The 16,824-nt window shown below is 39.9% G+C and overlaps 1 long non-coding RNA gene across 5 annotated transcripts in view; it reads right to left on the reverse strand.

Moving 5' to 3' along the window:
- Positions 1-16,824, reverse strand: part of LOC148782013 (uncharacterized) — a 34,248-nt gene that overhangs the window by 2,921 nt on the left and 14,503 nt on the right. For 2 of the 5 annotated variants that reach the window (XR_016055239.1, XR_016055242.1), the window contains exons 1-2: positions 9,796-11,370; positions 9,453-9,572 (exon numbers count right to left, since the gene is read on the reverse strand). This is a non-coding gene — a long non-coding RNA (uncharacterized LOC148782013). Of the gene's footprint in view, positions 1-9,452; positions 9,573-9,795; positions 11,371-16,824 lie in introns of those variants that run through there. The other 3 variants (XR_016055238.1, XR_016055241.1, XR_016055240.1) reach the window with 2 other exon arrangements.

Here is a 16,824-nt window from a genome sequence, read left to right on the forward strand (position 1 = left end):
TTCATTATCTTGAAAAATAATCTGTTCTTTTTAAAAATGAAATGAAATAATTACCTCTGCTTATTATCATGAATTTTAGGAGCGATAAATTTTATGCGCAAGTGACCTCATTATTTTGAAAAATAATCTTTTTATAAAAGTGTGATATTTTATCTATGTTAGAAATTTTAAATGTTGTAAATTCTTAGAAATAAATTTATTTATTTTTCTTGTCTATTGTTAGAAAATTTTAGATACTATAAAATTATTAGAAATAAATGTGATATTTCTGCTTTTAGTAAAATTGTGAGATTTCTTTAAAAAATACTGTTTTTGAATATTTAGATATTGTAAAATTCATGTACAAATGACTGCCTTATTATTTGAAAACTGATATTTTTGCATTTGATTATAGCATTGTCTGTGAAATGTTTATTTACGAATTGACATCCCATAAATTGTGATTATTCTGTATTCTTGAATTTCTATAAGAATTTTTCTATACATATTAGATTGGAAATTATGCTAAAATGTCTTTACGAACAGCTACTTTTCTAAATTTGAGCCAAAAATATCTGACTGGTTATTTTTGAGATGTTATTAAAAGTGACTGTTATCAATGGTTTCAGTGAAATTCATATTAATAATTTTAGTGATATGTTGAGTACATGATATTGCTGTTTTCGAATGTTTAAAGAGATTTAGAAATACTTTTAAGTATGTAAGTGGACTCATCCGGTTCGCCGGTGAGATATAAGTGGATCTATCAGGTGCGCCAGTAGAGATTAAGTGGACTCATTCAGTACGCCGGTGAGGTATAAGTGGACCTGGAGGGATTAAGTGGACCTATCTGTGACGTCGATAGGGATTAAGTAGACCCATCAGGATGCTGATGGGGTATATAGGTGACTTATTTGAGACGCCAGTAGGGTATTTTGTGAAATCTTTTGAATTATGCACTGACGTTAAAATGTTATACGCATTTCAATTATTTGAATTATACCTAATTATGCATTTTGAAAGTGAAATTGTTGATGCATTTCTGTTAATAGATCTCATTTTTGAAAATATTGATATCTTTCAACTATGATTATTTTTAGGATTATGATGATCACTTACTGAGTAGCCAAACTCATAAAATTATGGTAAACATTTTTTCAGGATAACTGTGGTTTCATTTTGACTGCTCGTCAGGATCAACTCTAGAAGATATTGTAGTTGTGCTTAAACTTTCTTTTGTTATTTTGTAAGAATTCGCCACTGTAAATTTGTCCTATCAAGAGATGTATATATATTTTGACTGTCACATCTCAGGAATATCAGTATTGTAAATTCTTGGAACGTGACAATTAAGGTATCAGAGCAATAGGTTTAAGATTTTTAGGAAATTTAAAAAGAATGTACTTAAAATCACATTTATTGCATGTACAGACTGAGACGAAGTCAAGATCCAGAATAGCTGAAGCTAATATGGAAGGAATTCACAAAGCCTTGGAAAATATGGTTGCTCTAGTGCAACATCAGATGGAAAACAACAATCCACCCAAGCAGTCAGTTACGGGAAATGGTAGGAGTAATATCGAACAATTTAAGAAATTGAACCCACCTTCTTTTAAGGGTGTTGTAAATCCAGTGGAAGCCGAGGGATGGATTATGCAATTGGAGAAAATATTCGAGGTAATGGAATGTCCTGATGATAGGAATATGGCATTGGCTGTTTTTATGTTAGAACGAGAAGCACAACATTGGTGGCGAATGGCAAAAGGAGTATTGGTCAAAGAAAATAAACCCTTGATTTGGGAGGTATTTCTAGAGGCATTTAATGAAAAGTATTTCCCAGATTTTATCCGAGACAAAAAAGAAATGGAATTTCTGGAATTAATCCAAGGAAACGGGACAGTAGCACATTACGAGACCAAGTTTACCGAATTGGCCAGGTTTGCACCACATATGATTAACAATGAGGCAAGAAAGGTGAAAAAATTTAAAAGGGGTTTCAGACCAGCAATTAAAAGCAAAATATCAATCTTAAAATTGAGAACTTATGCTGAAATAGTGGATCGAGCCCAAATTGTCGAAAACGTTTTCAAAGATTACCAAAAGATGAAAGTCAGGTTAAACGCACACCATCTAATCGACAACCGCTTGAAAGGGCAAACAAGAAGCCAAGGCTCTTGCCACTTCAAAGCCCAATAGAATCATGTAAAAAATGTGGGAAAAACCATGGATCGAGCCCTTGTTATTAGAATACTAGAGCCTGTTTTAAATATGGAAAATTGGGGCACCAGATTAGAGAATGTCCTAATTACAGATGCAACAGCTTCCAAAGCAGGGAGAGATATCTCAAAAGCCTCAGATGAAGGGAAGAGTATTTGCGATCACCCAGCAAGATGCTGAGGCCTCAAAATCAGTGATCCAAAGTACTCTTATTATCTTCCAAAAAGTAGCTCATGTTTTGATTGATCCTGGATCTACTCATTCATTTGTGTCACCACACTTTGTATGCCACTTAAAGGTAGAACCAAAACAACTAGAATACGTTCTAGAGGTAGCCACACTGATGGAAAATTCAAGTGACACCAATATAGTGTACAAATCCTGTGTAATAAAGATAGAAGAAAATGAACTATTGGTTGATTTAATACTCCTAGAAATTCAAGATTTTGATTTAATCTTAGGATGGATTGGCTTTCTGCATACCATGCAAGTATTGATTGTTACAAAAAAATGGTTACCTTTAGTATTCCGAATCAACCGGTATTTTACTTCAATGATATCAAAGAAGACTCCCCATCATATTTAATCTCTCGTATTCGAGCTAATCGCCTTCTTCGAAAAGGCTATCAAGGCTTTTTTGCCTATATCAAAGAAGATATGAAGGAAGAGATAAATTTAGATACCACTCTGGTTATACGAGAATTTCTCGACGTTTTCCCTGAAGAATTGTCAAGATTACCGCCTAACAGGGAAATTGAATTCTCCATTGAATTATTGCCAGGGGTAGCCCCAATTTCTAAGGCACCTTACAGAATGACACCTGCAGAACTTAAAGAACTTAAACAACAATTGGAAGAATTATTAGATAAAGGTTTTATCAGGCCCAGTGTGTCACTTTGGGGTGTTCCGATATTATTTGTTAAAAAGAAAGATGGGACCATGAGACTGTGTATCGATTATAGACAGTTGAACCAAGTGACAGTGAAAAATAAGTATCCATTACCTAGAATTGATGATTTATTTGATCAATTATAAGGATCACAAGTGTTTTCAAAAATTGATCTTAGATCTGGATACCATCAGCTTAAGATTAAAAGTGAAGATGTTCTCAATACAGCTTTCAGAACAAGGTATGACTATTATGAATTTTTAGTCACGCTTTTTGGATTAAACAATGCACCGACTGCATTTATGGATTTGATGAATCGGGTCTTTAAGCCCTTTTTGGATAAATTTACTGTGGTATTCATCGATGATATTTTAATTTATTATCAGAAGGAACATGAGCAGCATGTAAGAATGATATTGCAAATAGTAAGAGAAAAGAAATTGTATGCCAAACTTAGTAAATGTGAATTTTGGCTTGAACAAGTGACATTTTTAAGACATGTCATATCAAAGAAAGGTCTATCAGTTGATCCTTTAAAGGTTGAAGCCATTGTTAATTGGAAACAACCAAGTAATGTGACTGAATTCGAAGCTTTTTGGAATTGACAGGATATTACTGAAAATTTGTAGAAGGATTTTCTAGAATCGCAACCCCATTGACTCGATTGACACAGAAAAATGTCAAATTTGAGTGGACAAGTGAATGTGATGAGAGTTTTCAAGAACTAAAAGTTCCATTAACTTCAACACCTATTTTAACTATTCCTGAGGGGAGTGGGGGATTTGTGATTTATAGTGATGCTTCACATAAAGGCTTGGGCTATGTATTAATGCAATATGGGAAAGTAGTGGCATATACATATAGACAGTTGAAAGAATATAAGAAAAAATATCCAACTCATGATTTGGAGCTGGCTGCAATAATATTCTCTTTGAAAATGTGGAGGCATTATCTATATAGTGAGCAATTTGAAATATACACGAATCATAAGAGCTTGAAATACCTCTTCTCTCAGAAGGATTTAAATATGCGGCAGATAATATGGATGGATTTCTTAAAAGATTATGATTGTACAATCCATTATTATTCAGAAAAAGCTAACGTTGTGGCCGCCGCTCTAAGTAGAAAATCTACGGGAGTCTTAGCTCATCTAATGATCCAAGAAATGAGATTGTTAGAGGAAATAGTGGATTGGCATCCGACTCCGTCCATTAATGGTGTGATAAGTATGTTTGCCAACATTAAGGCAGAACCCCAATTAATTCAACAGATTCGATCGGCACAAAAGAAATATCTTCAGCTAATAACAATTGTAGAAAAGGTGAAGCTGAGAAAGAGAGACGAATTATCTATATGTAGTGAGGATTTGCTAAGATTCAAAGGTCGGATTTGTATCTCGAATGATGAGAGGGTGAAGAAAACTATCTTGGAGGAAGCACATCACTCGTGTTATACGATACATCTCGAAAGTATTAAACTATATCAGGACCTGAAGAAAACCTTTTGGTGGAATAATATGAAAAAAGAGGTACCACTATTTGTGTCTAAGTGCTTAATATGCCAGCAAGTAAAAGCTAAGCATCAAAGGCCTGCTCGGTTGTTGCAGCCTTTACCCCTACCAGAGTGGAAGTGGGAGCACATCTTTATGGAATTTGTCTCTGGCTTGCCTAGAACAAATTCAAGACATGATAACATTTGGGTCATTGTGGACCGGCTGACCAGAGCTGCCCCACTTTCTGCCGATTCGCATGATGTGCACTTTGGATCGACTGGCCCAATTGTACATTAAGAAAATAGTGCGGTTGCATGGAGTTCCGGTCAGTATTGTATCGGACAAGGATATTCGATTTACTTTTAAATTTTAGGCTAGGCTACAGTCGGCCATGGGGACAAGACTCACCGTTAATATTGCCTTTCATCCCCAAACTGATGGATAATCGGAGAGGACCATCCAAACCTTGGAAGATATGTTTAGGGCCTGTGTCATTGACTTTACAAGAAGCTGGGATGACCATTTACCCCTAATTGAGTTTGCTTATAATAATAGCTTCCAAGCCAATATTCAGATGACACCATATGAAGCCTTATATGGAAGGAAATGCAGGTCACCCATCTGTTGTGACGAGGTTGGTGAAAGAAAGCTTTTGGGGCCAGAAATTGTCCAAGTAACCATAGATAAGATAACATTAATTCGAGAAAGACTCAGGACAGCTCAGAGACGGCAAAAGAGTTATGCCGATAACTGACGGAGAGATATTGAATTTGAGGAAGGTGATCGAGTTTTCCTAAAGATCTCACCAATAAAAGGCATTATAAGATTCGACAAGAAAGGAAAGTTGAGCCCATGTTACATCGGACCATTTGAAATCCTGGAAAGAATCGGAGGCGTCACTTATAGACTTGCCTTACCACCCGAATTGGCAAACGTCCATAATGTCTTCCATGTATCATCACTATAGAAATATCAGCCCGACCCATCCCATATCTTGAAATATGAACCTTTACCGATCAAGAAGGACCTATCCTTTATTGAACAACCAATTTTGATACTGGATAAAAGGGTACAAGTGTTGCGCAACAAGGAGATTCCTTTGGTCTGTATATTATGGCAGTACCACTCAAGAGAGGAGTCGACTTGGGAACGAGAAGACGATATCAGAGAAAAATATCCATATCTTTTTCAATAATCAGGTACACAAATTTAGAGGACTAAATTTCTTCAAGGGGGAAGAATATAATAATCCTAAAATTTCAAAAAAAAAAAAAAAAAAAAAGAAGAAACTTTTAACAAGTGATGGTCAATATGAGCATGATGGTCCTTAGGGACCACCACTACTTTCAAAAGCTTTTGGTTTAAGTTTTTGCTGCCTTGTCACGTCCTTTAGTGGATGTGGGCTTTAAACGTTCAAGTGTAATATAATTGTTATACCTCATGTATGAGGTGTAACTTAATAAAATAAAACAATAAGGTGTCTTAAGAATTTAAATAGGAGAGGCGAGGACTCCCACCTTAAAATTTTTTTGAGATCTTTTTCTCTCTAGTCGAAACGTAGTGAGCTCTTTCTCTCTTTAGTCAAATTTTTATCTGAAGCTCCCTCTCAAATATTTTAGCTAAGTGACTTCATTATCTTGAAAAATAATCCGTTTTTTTTAAAAATGAAATGAAATAATTACTTCTGCTTATTATCATGAATTTTAGGCCCGATAAATTTTATGCGCAAGCGACCTCATTATTTGGAAAAATAATCTTTTAATAAAGGTGTGATATTTTATCTATGTTAGAAATTTTAAATGCTGTAAATTCTTAGAAATAAATTTATTATTTTTCTTGTCTATTGTTAGAAAATTTTAGATACAATAAAATTATTAGAAATAAATGTGATATTTCTACTGTTAGTAAAATTGTGAGATTTCTTTCTACTGTTTTTGAATATTTAGACATTGTAAATTTCATGTGCAAATAGCTGCTTTATTATTTGAAAACTGATATTTTTGCATTTGATTTTAGCATTGTCTGTAAAATGTTTATTTGCGAATTGACATCCCATAAATTGTGATAATTCTGTATTCTTGAATTTCTATAAGAATTTTTCTATATATATTGATTGGCAATTATGCTAAAATGTCTTTACGAACTGCTACCTTTCTAAATTTGAGCCAAAAATATCTGACTGGTTATTTTTGAGATGTTATTGAACGTGACTGTTATTAATGGTTTCAGTGAAATTCATATTAATAATTTCAGTGATATATTGAGTACATGATATTGCTGCTTTCAAATGTTTAAAGAGATTTAGCAATACTTTTAAGTATGCAAGTGGACTCATCCGGTTCGCCGGTGAGACATAAGTGGACCTATCCGTTATGCCGGTAGGGACGAAGTGGACTCATCAGATATGTCGGTGAGGTATAAGTGGACCTGTAAGGATTAGGTGGACCTATTTGGGACGCCCATAGGGATTAAGTGGACCCATTAGGACGCTGATGGGGTATATAGGTGACCTACTTGGGACGCCAGTAAGGTATTTTGTGAAATCTTTTGAATTATGCACTGACGTTAAAATGTTATACGCATTTCAATTATTCGAATTATACTTAATTATGCATTTTGAAAGTGAAACTGTTGATGTATTTCTATTAATAGATCTCCTTTTTGAAAATATTGATATCTTTCAACCATGATTATTTTTAGGATTATGAAGATCACTTACTGAGTAGCCAAACTCATAAAATTATGATAAACATTTTTTCAGGATAACTGTGGTTTCATTTTGACTACTCGTCAAGATCAACTCTGGACGATATTGTAGTTGTGCTTAAACTTTCTTTTGTTACTTTGTAAGAATTTGCCACTGTAAATTTGTCTTATCAAGAGATGTATATATGTTTTGACTGTCACATCTCAAGAATATCAGTATTGTAAATTCTTGGGGCGTGACACCATACAACCACACTATCCTAGTAAACCTTCAACCATAGTCCATTCTGGCTACCCTGTGATCCAGAATCCTGCAGATCCCCTGTTTTGATCTAAAATATTGTATAATACCCTCTTTTACCAAAACAATCACTAAAAATAGTAAAATCACTATTTTTTATCCAAATTTTCTCTTGAAGCTTCATAAGAGCATGCACTACACACCTGAACCAACAAATTTCAATTTTGGTTAGATTTGGTCAGGGTGACACTGACAGTGCTGATCAGCCCTGACTGGGCGACACCACTAGTGTCACCTACCAGTGTGGGCGACGCTACTAGTGTCGCCCAACCCAATTTGACCTGAAATTATCAGGTTTTAGTAGGATAACTCACTGATCAGTCTTGAATAGGAATTTTCCATTTTGGGAAGTCCTGGCTTGGGTGACACTGCGAGTGTCGCCCAGCCTAAACTGACCCAAAATGGATGATATTTTGCAGGCAGTATCTTGACAGCACCAGAATATTCACTACATCAGAAATTTCTATTTTTAAATAGTCTTGACTTGAGAGACACTCCCAATGTCGCCCAGAACTGACAGTTATTTTGGGTCAAATTTCTTGAATTTGACCAATTTGGTTGAGCGACACCACTAGTGTCACCAAGACCCGGGACTCCAGAAATGGCATATGCAAGCTGGTGATTTGTTGGTGATAGTAAGTTTCCCTTTTGACTCAATTCCCAATCTATTAAAGAATCATGGCTGCTGGAGGGGGAGGAGGTGAGAAAAGAGTTAGCTCAGAAAAACCCTAGCTTGGAGATCTTGACTAAACCCCAAACCTGAGAAGCCTAAACCTCAGAAACCCTAGTTCTTCAGCTATTCTTACGACATAAATCCCTTTCAACCAGACTAAGGTCTGGTCAACACAACCATTCAACCAGGTTAGGGCCTGGTCAACATTTAGAGAAAGAGAGACAAAGATGACACCTGTTCCGATACGGGCGAGGCCTCGAAGGCTCGGGAGTCCCGGGCTGTCTAGCCCGGTTTGGTATACTTTTTACTCTTCCTTGCTTTCTTTTCTGCTTTAATTCATTTTAATTAGATTAAACTAACTTTATTGCTTCTTTATAGTGTTTCATAGTTTGTGGTGTTCAGCTTCGAGAGATCTTCCTTTGAAGATCTCTATAATTTTGCACTGTAAATAGTTTGGTGCCCACCGTGGGGCATTTCGAGGTTGATCCGAGCTCCAAAACACGGGTTTTATTTCACAATTTTTACTGTCTTCAGTCACACAAAAAAGTCCCAAAAATCGGTTGTGACCAAGACCTAGGGTTTCGGTGCAACGAAACCCTGTTTGTCTTGGGTGACAGCAGAAGTGTCGCCTGAGCTACACCACCAATTCCGCCCAGGTCTAGGGCGACATGCCCCCCTGTGACCCAGATCTAGAGGTCCTAAAAAATTTCTAAGAACCTACAGTCCTGTTCCAGGACCCTTTTTGTGCTTGATCATCATTTTTCAGTTAAAAATAAATTTTTAAAAATACCAAAAAAATATTCTTCTTAGTACATGTCTGTTATATCTATGCTTTTCTGTTTTATTTTAGTTTAATTAATTTTGTTAGAAATCATGATTTTCCTGCCATTTCATGTGTAGTTTAACTTTGATTAATCAAAAGTCATAAAACATAAAAAAAATAAAAAAATATATTTTTCTTGAGCGACATCACCCGTGTCGCCTAACTATGTGGGTGACACCATTAGTGCCGCCCGGGCGACAACACCCTGGTTAGGTGCCTCGATCTCGCCCTCCAGGTCGGGTTGACCTGATGGCGTGGTTCTAGGATCCAAATGGGCCTGTGACCTGAAATCGCTCTCTCGAGAGCGACATAAAGCGTGGGCAAGAGTACTAACCGGTGAGAGAGGAATTACGGTGGTGAGGAGGGACGTACCTCACATGGGTCTGTTACACGCTCGGGCAAGCTCACTTGGACACCCTCTTAGATCACGTTGGAATGCCCCCTGGCCTATGACTGGTTTGGAATCGCCTCCCTTGACATGTTTTTCCTTTCCTGCAAACACACACACACACATTAAAAGTACAAACATGTGGGGCATAGGTCCCCCACCTTGTTACAGGGTGAAGTTAAAGTGAGAGAAGAAGTTTGACCCGGCGGTTCCGCTGACACAGTGGCTAGACCAGTACGATGACTGACTTGACGTGGTAGCAAGACAGGTACGGTAACTCAGACCACTACAGCGGCAATATTACGCGATGGCAAAATCAATACTGACCAGGCTGGCACGATGGCTAGTCTGACGTGGCAGCAAGATCGGTATGGTAATTCAGACCGGCACAACGGCAATGCTGCTCGATGACAGAACTGGCACAATGGTCAGTCTGGCACAACGGCTAGTCTGACGCGACAGCAAGACGGGCACGATAACTCAAACAGGCACGATGGCAATACTGCTAGACGACAGGACTAGCACGATGACTCAAGGTTCAGCCTGCCCTTGGATCAAACAAGCGATGGAGAGAAAGAAAGGAAGTGAAGATTAGCTCGACTCTCGCTAAGTCTTCAAAAAAAGACGAAAGTAAAAATAAAAGTGATGGATGAGTAAGAAGACGAAAGGAGTAATAAAATAATAATAATAAAAAAGGGTGCTTTGGTTTAGAAAGAGAGTTAGGTGGTTTGCTCATTCACGGTTTTATATAAATATGAAAGAGGAGTGTTGGATAATAATACAAATCGTAGACTACTTAAGAGAAAGAGGGAAGCTTGAGGCGAAACAAAATGAAGTGGGGTGGACGAAAGCGGGAACGAAATATCATGAGAGTGTGTGAGACGAAACAAATTTATCGAGAACTAAAAACGAAAACGAAAGAAGACAAAAAAACAGGTAAGTGGGTGTTTTTGCGTTGTGGGTTTTTTAGAGTGAGAGAAATTGCAGGGAAGAGAATGGGATGCACGAGGTTGCGACGGTGGCGAGGAAAGGTGGGCTGCAGTTGGTGACGATAATGGGACAGCAGGGATGACCGAAATGGGACGGCAGTGAGGTGCAGCAGGGTGATGCCTGGTTTGTAGGTGAATGGAGAGGAGGCAGCTGGGGAGCAGAGAGGGCAGAAATTAGTGGAGGTGGTGGTTGGCTGATGGCAATAGAAGAGAGGACGAGGGAGCAACTGGTTGTAGGTGGGAGGTTGCTGGTCGGAAGGAGAAGCTGGGTGGAGAAGATGGTGGAGCAGCAAGGTGAGGGGACTGAGACGAGATGGTAGGGGGCAGCAAAGAGAGGTGGAGATGGGGAGATATCGTGAAGGGCAAGGTGGCTGGTGAGTGGTAATAGCACGGATATTGTAAGTGGTGAGTGGTAATAGCAGGGATATTGTAAGTGGTGGCTGCGACGAAGGAAGTGGCGGAGATGGAGGTGAGAGAGTTGCTGGTGGTGGAGATGAGGCGGCTAGACAGCTGGAGAACAGATAATCGGGAGAGATGACCGAGATAGACGATGGAGTGGGAGATCAGGGGATGCGGGAGGTGGTTCGCGAGTGGCTGAGCAGTGGCGGAGATAGCGGAAATGGGGACTGGGCCATGGCTGGTTTTAGAGAGAGAGAATAGCAGAATGGGTTAGTTGTAGAGGTTTAGAGAGAGTGAGAGAGCCATGGCAGAGGTTGAGAGAGGGACAAGTGGTGGTCGTGCTCGGCAGTGGGTTGAGGAAAGGGAAGGAGAGGCGCACGGCGATGGGGTTATGTTTTCACACAGTGATGGGGTTATGGTCCTGCACACGACGATGGTTGGTTCCACAAGAAGCCGTACGGTGCGTTGCACAAGGACCATGGATTGTGAAAGGGCAAAAGGGAACGCGAGGGTACACAAAGGGGTTTGATGTCAAGGTACATAGAAAAAGACGAAGGGAGGGGGAGACTATAAGAGAAAGAAAGAGAAGGTGGACCCGAGGGTACGTAAGAAGCATGTGGACGTGCAGGGGATAAAAGAATAAGAAAAAAGAGAAATTATGGTCATGCTGAACAACGAAGAAGGAGAGGAGAAAGTTGTAGTCATGAGGAACAGCAGGGAAGAGGGAAGAAGAGGGTCGTAGTCATACGAGATCACAAGAGAAGAAGAGAAGGAGAAAGAGTGAAACACGGACGACGATGGGTTCCGTTGTCCGTGAAAGATGAGAGAAAAATAGAGAAAGAGGGAGGAGAGAGAAAAATGAGAAAAATATAAGAGAGAAAAAAGAGAGAAAGAGATTTACCTTAAACTCAGGGGTACTGATAAAAAAATTTCTCTCATTCCTCTCTTTCTCTCAAAAGTGACCCAATAATGAAGAAATACCCACATTTTATTAAGTAAAGTGGGGTCCTTTGTACAATGATATCACGTGATATATATAGAATTTTGCCCAAACATGAGTGGATTAATCAAAATCTATCTTAATTGCCAAAAATTACAATTTATTTGAATTAAAGAAAAAATATAAAAATAGGTGTAAAATTACGATTTTACCCCTGTCCAACAATACATAGAATTTCAAAACAGTCACTGCTGCTGCCCTAGAACGTGCGTGATCTTTTATGACCGATCCGGGGTTGCTCTGACGCCCGTTTGACCAAAAGAAGATTACTTTCTCGTTGGGATCGGCATGACGATCGATTTAATATCAACTTCGAACCACGAATCGTGTTTTTAGGCAGCGATCACGCAACTTTAAATTTGTATGAATATTGGAAACTTTCGTTCGATAGTGAACTCGTTTCTTGTTTTTTCTTAGTTTCTTCGCTGAATCGCACTGCGTGCTGTCACGATTGCATGGCAACAAACGCAGCTTGATTTCGTGCCCGTACAAAGATTTTTCCATCTTGGGTATTTGGCAGGATCTTGAATTTCGGTGGTCGGAATCTGTAGCAATTTTATTTGCTTCGCGTGCGAAATCTGACCGTTCATAACGCACGGAGTTTTTACTAGACATAGCTCAGACCTTACGTACGCGATGCAATTGGCTTTGCATTGATCCGATTTGCGAGCACTGTGATATGACCGCTCGAGTGGGTTGTGTCACTGTTGATCTTCCTGTAACTGTCTGCACGAATCGCTAACTTCTCTTCGATTTTTCTTCCTGCTCGGTTATTGTCACGGGGTGTGCCACATATCGAAACGCTCTTCTTGACAAGATGAACACGCTTCAATAAGTTTGGGGTCGAGGCGACTCAAAACTAGTGAGATACGAGTCTTCAAAGTTACTACTCGTGTCTGTGTAAACCATTCACCTTTAATGGAGATTAGTGTAGGGAGGCCGCACGGCAATAGCGTGTGGCCCCCCTTTTTAATGTTTCACCCATAACTTTGTCCTAGAACATATGTTTAAGCCGAAACTCTACCCCTAGGGGTTTTTGACCTTGCCGGATCCAATGGCGGTGGTCCCCATAGCTGTTTATGCTCCGAAAATAGAGTTCCAGTTACGGGGTCCATTTCGCGGTGCAAGAGGTTGATTTTTCCGAAACTGTTTCTTTGTGTGCACTGCCTTAGACATGTCAGATTGCGACGAAACTTGACAGGTAGCATTTTGAAGTCTTTAGGAACATTTTCACCCGTTTTGGGGCAATTATGAGTCTGTCAAGAATTCCACTGTAAATTAGGACTTTATTGACTGGCTTCTCTTTTTTTTTGCATCAGGGACCCAAGGTGCTGAAAAATGTATTCAAACACACCCGTGTCACTCAGTTTCAGAGGTTTCAGAAAAATTCTGGGACCCCACAGCCCTGTTCCAGGAACTTCTTTGTTACATTGTTCATCAATTTCTTGGTCAAAATAAATTTTTTTAAAAAATACAAAAAATAATTTTCTTAAGATAGGTTTGTTCTATTTGTGCTTTCTGATTTTATTTTAGTTTAATTTATTTTGTTAGAAATCATGATTTTCCTACTTTATCATGCTTAGTTTAACCCTGCTTCATCAAGATTAAAAAAATAAAAATAAAAATCAAATATATTTTGAGGGTTGCTTGCATCCTCTTTGAATTGTGTCCTGTTTGAGCCACCCTCGGCTCGAACCACGCTCGACTAGGCACAGACTGTGCTTGGTTTTACTGATTTTATTGAATAGCTTATATGGGTTGCTTGCTCCTCCATCTTTACCGTGCTATCAAGGGAGCTTCCCCTCAAAGCACGCATCGCTTGACACGATTTGTGCCGAGCGCTCACTTCTTTTCTTTCTTGCATTGTGTGTTTGCTTGCTTGTCAATTATTTTTTATTGCATGCTTCTTTATACATCCTTGCACACACTGGATCTGGAATGCCCGAGAAACCAACAAATATTTTCAAAAGCCCCCAAAATCTGCAATAGCTGTGTGAAGGGAACCTAGCATTGAGAGCAGAGGCGATTGAGATTCGCGTAACTTTAATTGTGAGCGCCCCTCCATAATCCTTTGCCTCAAAGCAACTGCACACACAGTAGGACCTCGTGAAAATCCTATAACTGGAAGCCAAGACCTACGTGGGGACCTACTTAGCATAGTCGCATTTCAATAGTTAGGAACTCGCTCAGACCGAGCCTACCCATAATTTAGGGCACAAGTTTTCGAGTGTTGTGTTTGCTTTTCTTAATTTTTTAATCTTAACTCTCAGTCCGGATCCACTTCTGGTCCAAGTTAAAACCATCTGGATCTAAGTTCAGGCTTGTACCCAGCCTAGCCTAGGTTCAAACCAGGTTCACACCTAAGTGACCAGGTCTTCAATTAGAGGATGAGTCCCAAGGATACACTCCTAATCTTGAGATCTGTGTGGTTCGAAAAGTTAGCTCCGCCCGAAAGACTTTGAATAGTCAAGGGGTCTGACATGGGGTCGTCATGCAAGGGCTCTTAAGTAACCAAAGGAAGATTCGAGTGAGCGAAGAAGTTCATGCTGTATCAAACACTCATTCCCATAACTCGAACCAACATAATCCCGAGGCACAACGATCTCAAAACCAAAATCCACTTAGGTCTAGGGAATCTGAACCAGTCTTAAGCCACCAAAGTACAACTCATTATAATTTAAACGCTTTACGTAACAAAGGTATCGACCTGAACCGATCCTCAAGTGATGTAAGTATCCAAGCTGCCCTACAAAGCTTAGTTGACTGAGGTTACACTGTTCATGCCCCAACACATGGCTTGATTGCAAACCAGTTTAGTGATATAGGGCAACCCCTAGGACAACCGAGTCCACCGGTTCTTCAATCGATCCCTGTAGTCCATCCGGTTTAACAGACCGTGCAAGTTCCGCAGCCGGTGGTGACACCTATAGGAAAGTACGTCTTTCAGTAACGTGTTTACTAAATTATCTCGGTGACTGCAGCTCATCAACCTCAGGTCCATACGGGCCAATACATACCCCAAGCTTTGACTCATCAGTCTACACTTGGGAACCCACCAACTGGTGGGCCTACCGTCATACCGAATTCCCAATACAAAGGCACCATGAAAATAATGCAAGATATGCTTGTAAAATGGACATTCAAGAAGTTTTACCCCCCAAGGCCTACGTTCATGAGACCCTCAAAGGCATGGAAGATCTTCCCTTCAAATTTGTCATTCTAAAATTTTGAAACAAGTTTAACTGGAAGAGCCATCCAGATACCCATCTTAACGCATACCTCCTTTCCGTTCGACCTTTGCGAGATAGGCCAAATCAACTGAAGGCCATATTTTCGCAAACGTTGTTCGACGACGCACTGAACTTGCATCGAAGAGTGATGAGTACTCAACCGCACATCACTCCATATGAAATGTTCAAGCTATTCATTTCCCACTACCACGGATCGACACCAAGGCCTCTCTTCCTAAGCGAACTTAGTGCAACAAAGCAAAACCCGCGAGAATCCTTCGAGGACTTCATCAATCCATTCTACGAGGTGGCAATGCGGGTCATCGAATGTCCACTCATGGACTTGACCAAAATATCCATGGCCCTAGAAAATGCCGCTCCTGAATACTGGACCTTCTTCAGCCAAGGTCTTATCCCCTACTGTTTCGACTCAATGATTGAGCGGGCACGTCTTGAGAGGGCCAGAGGAACACCCCCAGCACTAGGCCCGAGAATAAACCAATAACTCTCCTTAAAATAAAAACAAAAACAGCAACAAGGAGAATGCTTCCGGCCAAGTTAATGAAATTGTCCTTAACAGGCCGGCTAAAGGTTCAACCAATCAATAGAACAACCAAAACCAAAACTAAAGGGGTCGGCCTAGAGTCAACATCAGAATAATAACCAAAGGCGATAGGATAATTTCACTCCTCTCAAAGACCCATTAAAAAAAGTACTAGAATTACACTTGTCTAGAAACATGGTTTATCTCCCATCACCATCCAAGCCACCATTCTCAGTCACGGACAAGAGCAAGTGGTGCAAATGGCACCAAAATGACGCACATGACACTCAAAATTGCTATCACTTGAAACGGGTTATTCAAGGGTTGATCGATAGGGGGGAGATCACGGTCTCACCAAAAAATCTGCTTGTTGAAGAGCTTAATCAAAAGATGGGTATCTTTGCAAATCCTCTCCTCGAAAACATGATCGCAATGATTGGAATAATGGGAGCCCAAGACAACCCGAAAGGGAACATTGTCATTCACATGATCGAGAGTGAAGATGAATAGGATGATCCGGCTCAATTCATATTTGTTTGTGGTCACCACATCCAAGAGCCGGAAGAAGATTTATTATATCTTCTAAAAGGAATCCCTTCACCCCAAAACCTCGACCATCCACCTAAGTGGGACCGATACGTTGAAGATGATATGTTAGAGATCAATATGGTTGGGATAGATGAAAAGGGATCATCTTCCAAACAAGGGGCTAACACCCAGAAATTGCAAGGGCGAACCATATCGAGCTTCAGGCAGATGACGTAGATTCCTTAACCCGTGGAGGCCGAGTTCTTAAGCCCATCCAACTGATGGTCGATACCCTCGAAGAAAGCATGGGAAGCACCTCAAAGGCCAAACAACCAGCAGGGGTCGCAGATCATGAACCAAACAAAGAAACCCTTGGATCTGCGACCACCTATGATCTACCAGCTCACCTCGGGAAAATCCTGGCTCAAATATCCATCTTGGAGCTACTTAATAACTCACCGGCACATAGGGCCTAGATTGAGAAAGTCCTCGCTAAGATACACATCCCGAGCAACACACAATCAGATGTGTTGTGTGGAATGATCAACCAGTTGATGGCACCAACGTCAATCGTGTTCACAGACGATGACATCCCAGCCAACTTCAACCGCTTTCATGTCCAACCACTGTACATCACCGTTTTCATGCAAGGATATGAGATACGGA

The sequence above is a fragment of the Amborella trichopoda genome, chromosome 5 (genome assembly GCF_054954075.1).
Source record: "Amborella trichopoda isolate Santa Cruz 75 chromosome 5, AtrichopodaSantaCruz75HAP2 v2.0, whole genome shotgun sequence".
Taxonomy (NCBI): domain Eukaryota; kingdom Viridiplantae; phylum Streptophyta; class Magnoliopsida; order Amborellales; family Amborellaceae; genus Amborella; species Amborella trichopoda.